The sequence below is a fragment of the Berghia stephanieae genome, chromosome 15 (genome assembly GCF_034508935.2).
Source record: "Berghia stephanieae isolate SIO BIC M18660-M18661 chromosome 15, UCSD_Bste_1.3, whole genome shotgun sequence".
NCBI classification, from domain to species: Eukaryota; Metazoa; Mollusca; class Gastropoda; order Nudibranchia; family Aeolidiidae; genus Berghia; species Berghia stephanieae.
In genome coordinates this window covers 731033-738532 of record NC_088374.1, presented here as the reverse complement: position 1 = coordinate 738532, position 7500 = coordinate 731033, and the positions used below count along the sequence as shown (strand labels likewise).

The 7500-nt window shown below is 41.0% G+C and overlaps 1 protein-coding gene across 9 annotated transcripts in view; it reads right to left on the bottom strand.

Moving 5' to 3' along the window:
- The window catches only part of LOC144960237 (uncharacterized), a 262835-nt gene that overhangs the window by 158539 nt on the left and 96796 nt on the right, over positions 1–7500 (bottom strand). The window lies entirely within an intron of this gene.

The window sequence follows — 7500 nt, the reverse complement described above, 5'->3', positions numbered from 1 at the left end:
TCAACATCATCATCATCATCATCATCATCATCATCATCATCGTCATCATCATCAACATCATCATCAGCATCATCAACATCGTCATCATCATCATCATCATCATCATCATCATCATCATCATCATCATCATCATCATCATCATCCATCATCATCATCATCATTCATCATCATCACATCATCATCACATCAATCATCATCACATCCATCATCACATCATCATCATCAATCATCATCATCATCATCATCATCATCACATCATCATCATCATCATCATCATCATCATCATCATCATCATCATCATCATCATCATCATCATCATCATCATCATCATCATCATCATCATCACATCATCATCATCATCATCATCATCATCATCATCATCATCATCATCATCATCATCATCATCATCATCATCATCTCATCATCAATCAAATCATCATCACTCATCATCACATCATCATCATCATCATCATCATCATCATCATCATCATCATCATCATCATCATCATCATCATCATCATCATCATCATCACATCATCCTCATCATCATCATCATCATCATCATCAACATCATCATCATCATCATCATCATCATCACCATCATCATCATCATCATCATCATTTTCATAAAGAGTTATAACATTGTTCTTTATGGCCCTGTGCTTTCCTTATCGCGTTTCCGTGGTAACGCAAATGCCCTTTTAAAACGATTTACAAAAAATGAGTGAAATCTGGAAGAACAAGAATCCTTCTTTTTTTTAGAAACATTTATTGGTTAAGATAAGATAATACAGAATGTGTGTGTATGTGTGTGTTTGTGAGAATATGTATGTGTGTGTGGGTGTGTGTGTATGTGTGTGTGTGTTTTTGTGAAGGTGTGTGTGTGTGTGTTTGTGTGAATATGTGTGTGGGTGTGTGTGGGTGTGTTTGTGTGAACGTGTGTGTGTGGGTGTGTGTGTGTTTGTGTGAATATATGTGTGTGTGCGTGTATGTGTGTGTTTGTGTGAATGTGTGTGTGTGTGTGGGTGAGAGAGAGAGTATAGAGATAGAGAGAGAGGGGAGAGAGAGAGAAAAAGAAAGAAAGAATGAAATAGAGAGAGAGAGAGAGAGAGAGAGAGGAGCATATAAATATATATATATATATATATATATATATATATATAATGATAGATAGATAATATATATATATATATATATATATATATATAATATATATATAGATAGATAGATAGATAGATAGATAGATAGATAGATAGATAGATAGATAGATAGATAGATAGATAGATCGATAGAGAGCTTGAGAGATAGAGAGAGCTTGAGAGATAGAGAATGAGAGAGAGAAAGAGGGAGGATATGAAAGAATATGAGTAAAGAGCCTTTCCCAAGGACTAAACTATGCGATGGCCAAAGATAGACTCGAACCCAGGTCATTCGGATCCGAAGGCGAGTCTTATGCCACTCGACCTCATAGCCATAAAACAGAGATTCGATTTAACACAATGACAGATCTGTCTATAAGAAAATAGATTGAAATTTGGAAAATGTCAGGGGTCCAACATTATAGTCGCTGTAATAGGATTCAATAGTCTGATGTCACGTCCGCCCAGCAACCAGCAGCTTGGTTCTAAACAGAGAAAATCGGTACTTTCTATTCTTCATGCTGGCTAGAACTTTTTCAAAGTCATGTGATCAGAATGTATAAAAGTCAAAACATGATCACATTTATCATGTTTTTCTCCTCTGGATACACTTTTACCCTCGTCAGAGAATTATTTCATAAGTGCGTCCGTCATTGTTCCGATAGTTTAGATCCAGTTACTAAGTTACCATGCGTCATTACGAGGGAAGTGACGTCACGACTGTTGAAGCCTCTTAACTTTAAAAATCAACAATTTCCCCACACATAGATCAAACTGTCCTTCAAATCATTTAGTCTGGCAGCAACTCTCATTTTAAAAAAAAAAAAGTTTTAATGATAACGAGTTGCTCAAAGTTTTCTGAAACTGGAACCAAAATTTCGTAATTTTACGAATTGTTCAAAACAGTTGACAGATCTGTAATATAACTCTCTCCTTACCAGCCTTTTTCAAGATTTTCCCTAAAACTTCACACCCAACTAACACAGATCTGTAATATAACTCTCTCCTTACCATCCATTTTCAGGATTTTCCCCAAAACTTCACACCCAACCAACACAAAAATAGATATTTTATCACTCAAACACAATAACAGTAATTTCCATACATAATTTCTTTATCAAAACATGCTCTACAACACACTGTTCGTTTTCTTTAAATTTTATGATGTGCAAATGGAATTTGAATTTGAAAAATGTTGGTTGTATCGTAACGAATGTGACGATTTTCTATAGTTGGTATGGAGAGGGTTAAATGTTGGTTGTATCGTAACGAATGTGACGATTTTCCTATGGTTAGTAAGGAGAGGGTTAAATGTTGGTTGTATCGTAACGAATGTGACGATTTTTCTATAGTTGGTATGGAGAGGGTTAAATGTTGGTTGTATCGTAACGAATGTGACGATTTTCCTATAGTTGGTATGGAGAGGGTTAAATGTTGGTTGTATCGTAACGAATGTGACGATTTTCCTATAGTTGGTATGCAGAGGGTTAAATGTGGGTTGTATCGTAACTATTATGACGATTTTCCTATAGTTGGTATGGAGAGGGTTAAATGTTGGTTGTATCGTAACTATTATGACGATTTTCCTATAGTTGGTATGGAGAGGGTTAAATGTGGGTTGTATCGTAACTATTATGACGATTTTCCTATAGTTGGTATGGAGAGGGTTAAATGTTGGTTGTATCGTAACTATTATGACGATTTTCCTATAGTTGGTATGGAGAGGGTTAAATGTTGGTTGTATCGTAACTATTATGACGATTTTCCTATAGTTGGTATGGAGAGGGTTAAATGTTGGTTGTATCGTAACTATTATGACGATTTTCCTATAGTTGGTATGCAGAGGGTTAAATGTTGGTTGTATCGTAAACTATTATGACGATTTTCCTATGGTTGGTATGAGAGGGTTAAATGTTGGTTGTATCGTAACTATTATGACGATTTTCCTATAGTTGGTATGCAGAGGGTTAAATGTTGGTTGTATCGTAACTATTATGACGATTTTCCTATAGTTGGTATGCAGAGGGTTAAATGTTGGTTGTATCGTAACTATTATGACGATTTTCCTATAGTTGGTATGCAGAGGGTTAAATGTTGGTTGTATCGTAACTATTATGACGATTTTCCTATGGTTGGTATGGAGAGGGTTAAATGTTGGTTGTATCGTAACTATTATGACGATTTTCCTATAGTTGGTATGGAGAGGGTTAAATGTTGGTTGTATCGTAACTATTATGACGATTTTCCTATAGTTGGTATGGAGAGGGTTAATATTGGATGCGAAGCTTGACAGAAAAATGATGAGTGCAGATTTGAATGGATGACGTCATCAAATTGTGTGCAATAATCGTTGATTGTGATTCCAAAAATGAGATTCCATTTTGTTTTGCATTGATTTTCTGTATCCAACTCGAAAATTGTTTTCACATCTCTCTGATTATAACACACAAACCCACGCGACAACACACACACACACACACACACACACACAGATGAACACACATGAACACACACACACGGACACGCACACGAAAACACACAGACACAAACACACACATGAACACGAACTCTCATACACACACGAACACACACAAACACACACGAACACACACGAACACAAATACATAAACATACACACGAACACACACGAACACACACGAACACACACGAACACAAATACATAAACATACACACGAACACACACAAACACAGAAACACATATATCTCCACAACGAATGCTTCAAATCTAAATGACTCCCATAGCACCATGCCATTGGAGCAAACATGAAACCAAAATGGTGCCAAAACAGACGTCACGAATTGGGTGGATAACCAGAATATTACGATCTTTGTATTTACAAATTTGGCCAGGAAAATCATCCTTCTAATACCGATCAAAATAATTGACCCACGTGCTGGTAAAAACTCTCAAACCTGGGACGGTAAGGAAGACACCACGACGTCCCAGGTCGGATCGTGCTTGCCAAGATGAAGTTTTTTTTTTTTTTTTTTTTTTTTATTCCGAGCGATATTTGAAGGACGACTTTCCTGGCCATTAAAAAAAAATACTTGTGCGGCCACGTGGTCTAGTGGTATGACACTCGCTTTCGGATCGGAAGGACCTGGGTTCGAGCCTCACTCGGCGCATAGTTTATTCCTTGGAAAATGCACTTTACTCTCATTCTCTCACCGTACTCAGGTGTAAAATGAGTACCTGGCCGTTAACAGCGTTGTCTCTGTCCGAAAAAAAATTGTAATATCGCCTTACAGGCGTCATGTCCCGTGCGTCCTAAATGTAAAATGTTGCTGTTGGTCAGGGACCCCTTTGTAATTCGCTTTGAGCACGTTTAGTGGATATTGCGCTATATAAAAGCTCATTTTGTATAATTTTTTTTTTTTATCTTTCCAGAGACTGGCGGCTGCAGTAGAATTGTGGCGGCAAATTACCCGGCGTGTAAAGGATGATGATGTGATAGGGGCTGTAGGGAGAGATGGGCGGGGGGGGGGGGGGGGTTGGAAGAATTGCGGTGTATTCGGGTGGGGAGAGGGAGGTGGTAGATGCGGTGATTCGGGGGGGGGGGGGGGGGGGAGGTTAGGGTGTGTGGTAAGGAATGTTGTGGTGGTGATATCGGGGGTGCGGGGGGGGGGGGGGAGGGGGAGGAGGGGGTTAGGGTGTGTGGTAATGGAAATGTTGCGGTGGTGAATCGGTGGGGGGGGGGGAGGGGGTTAGGGAATGGAATGTGGTGGTGATACGGGGCGGTGATTGGTTAATGGAATGTTGCGGTGTGATATCGGGGTGGGGGGGGGGGGAAAGGGAATGGGGGGGGGGGGGGGGGGGGGGAGGGGGAGGAGGGGGTTAGGGTGTGTGGTAATGGAAATGTTGCTGGTGGTGATATCGGGGGTGCGGGGAGGGGGGGAGGGGAGGAGGGGGGGTAGGTGTGGATGGATGGGGTGGTATATGGGTGCGGGTGGGAGTGAGGGGAGAGGGTGGTGGGAATGGAAATGTTGCTGGTGGTGATATCGGGTGCGGAGGGGAGGGAGGGGGGGGGTTGGGTGTGTATGGAATTCGGTGGTGACGGGGGTGGGGGAGAGGGAGGGGGAGGGAGGGGGAGGGAGGGGGAGGAGGGGGGGGGTAGGGGGGGGGAGGGGTAGGTGTGGTAATGGAAATGTTGCTGGTGGTGATATCGGGGGAGGGGGAGGGGGAGGGGGAGGGGGAGGAGGGGGAGGGGTGGTAATGGATGTTGTGGTGGTGATATGGGAGGGGGTGGAGGGGGGGGAAGGTGTGGTAAAGGAAATGTTGCCGCTCGAACTGCACCCGCCGGGATCGATCTCGGTCCCTTTGTCTATGAAGACGGTGCTCTAGCGACTGAGCTATCGGAAGACCCCAAGCAAGATGAGTTATTTAAATCGATCGATATTTGGGAAAAAAAAACAAACAAAAAAAAAACGGATTTTCTCTGCCACGTTTTTAAATGCGGTGATTTTCCTGAAATAAATAACAATGTGAAGTTGACTATAAGCTTCGATTTGATAGACGAAAACAGATGAAATGGACGTTTTGGGTTTTCCCTTTATCAACACACAGAATGAATGACACACTACAGACGAATGAGATGATGTGGTAGTGGCGTTGTTAAGATGAATAGACAAAACGTTGATGGGGCAGGAAATAGTTGATATGGAGATAAAGATAAAGGGAGTAAATCTGACATGAATGAACAACACAAAACAAACAACGTTTCGGCCCTTGCCCTTTATCAAGTAAACACAGAATACGTATATATTTATATTAGATTGTCATAATAATATAGGCGAAAATTTGTAAATGTGTGTGTGCGTGTGTATGTGTGTGTGTGTGTGTGTACAATGTTTACTTGATAAAGGCCAAGGGCCGAAACGTCGTTTGTTTTGTGTTGTTCATTCATGAGTCAGATTTACTCCCTTTATCTTTAACTCCATTTTATTGACTCATTTAGGCGCCTCTATTTACTAATGGTTATATATCCACGCTCCTTTGTAAGGTGTCCAGCAAAAATTAAAATAGAACAATAGATATTTCTAAAAAGGTGCGCTATTAATTAAATGAAAAGAGGGGAGGCGGGGAGGAACTGTGTGGCTATGTGGCATGAAACTCGCTAACGGATAGGAAGGTCCTGGGTTCGAGCTTCGCTCGGCACATCGTTATCTCCTTGGTATAGCATCTTTCCTCACATACATTATCTCAGCGTACTCAGGTGTAAAATGAGTTACTGCCCGTTAACAACATTTGTCTCTGTCCGAAAACAATAATTGTAATATCACCTAACAGGCGTCATGTCCCGTCCTACATGTTTAGTGTTGCTGTTTGGCTAAGGACCCCAGGGCAAAGCCCTTTGAGCGCATTTAGTGGATAATGCGCTATACAAAAGATCATTCTAGTTTCCTCTCATTATCGTTTGTAGTGAAAATAACAGAAATGAATGACACCCACTATGTGAAGTAGTTGTGAATGAAACCGTGGCCTTCGTAAAGTTATGGCCTGAAACTGAGCAACAAATGACGTCAAAATGTCAGTCTTTGGCCACAAAAGAAAACAAATCGTGAGTTGTATTCAATAGTTCAGCCAATGAAATCACTTTCCATGAGCGCTACTAACGACAACTCACTATGCGGTGTAAAAATCAAATAATGACGTCAAAATGCCAGTCCTTCTGGATTTCAGTGTCAGGCTATAACTACGAGGTACGTTCTAGTGTCAGCTATAACTTAACGATGGCTACGTTCTAGTGTCAGCTATAACATCACTATGGCTACGATTTAGTATCAGGCTATAACATCACGATGGCTATGGTTTCAGTCCAGGCTATAACATCACGATGCTACGATTTCGTACAGGCAAACAAACGATGGTACGTTTCAGTATCAGGCTATAACATCACCATGGCTACGGTTCTAGTGTCGGGCTATAACTTAACGATGGCTACGGTTTTAGTGTCAGGCTATAACTTAACGATGGCTACGGTTCTAGTGTCAAGCTATAACATCACGATGGCTACGATTTCAGTATCAGGCTATAACATCACGATGGCTATGGTTTCAGTATCAGGCTATAACATCACGATGGCTACGATTTCAGTATCAGGCTATAACATAACGATGGCTACGGTTTCAGTATCAAGCTATAACATTACGATGGCTATGGTTTCAGTATCAGGCTATAACATAACGATGGCTACGATTTCAGTATCAGGCTATAACATCACGATGGCTACGGTTCTAGTGTCAGGCTATAACATCACGATGGCTACGATTTCAGTATCAGGCTATAACATCACGATGGCTATGGTTTCAGTATCAGGCTATAACATCACGATGGCTACGG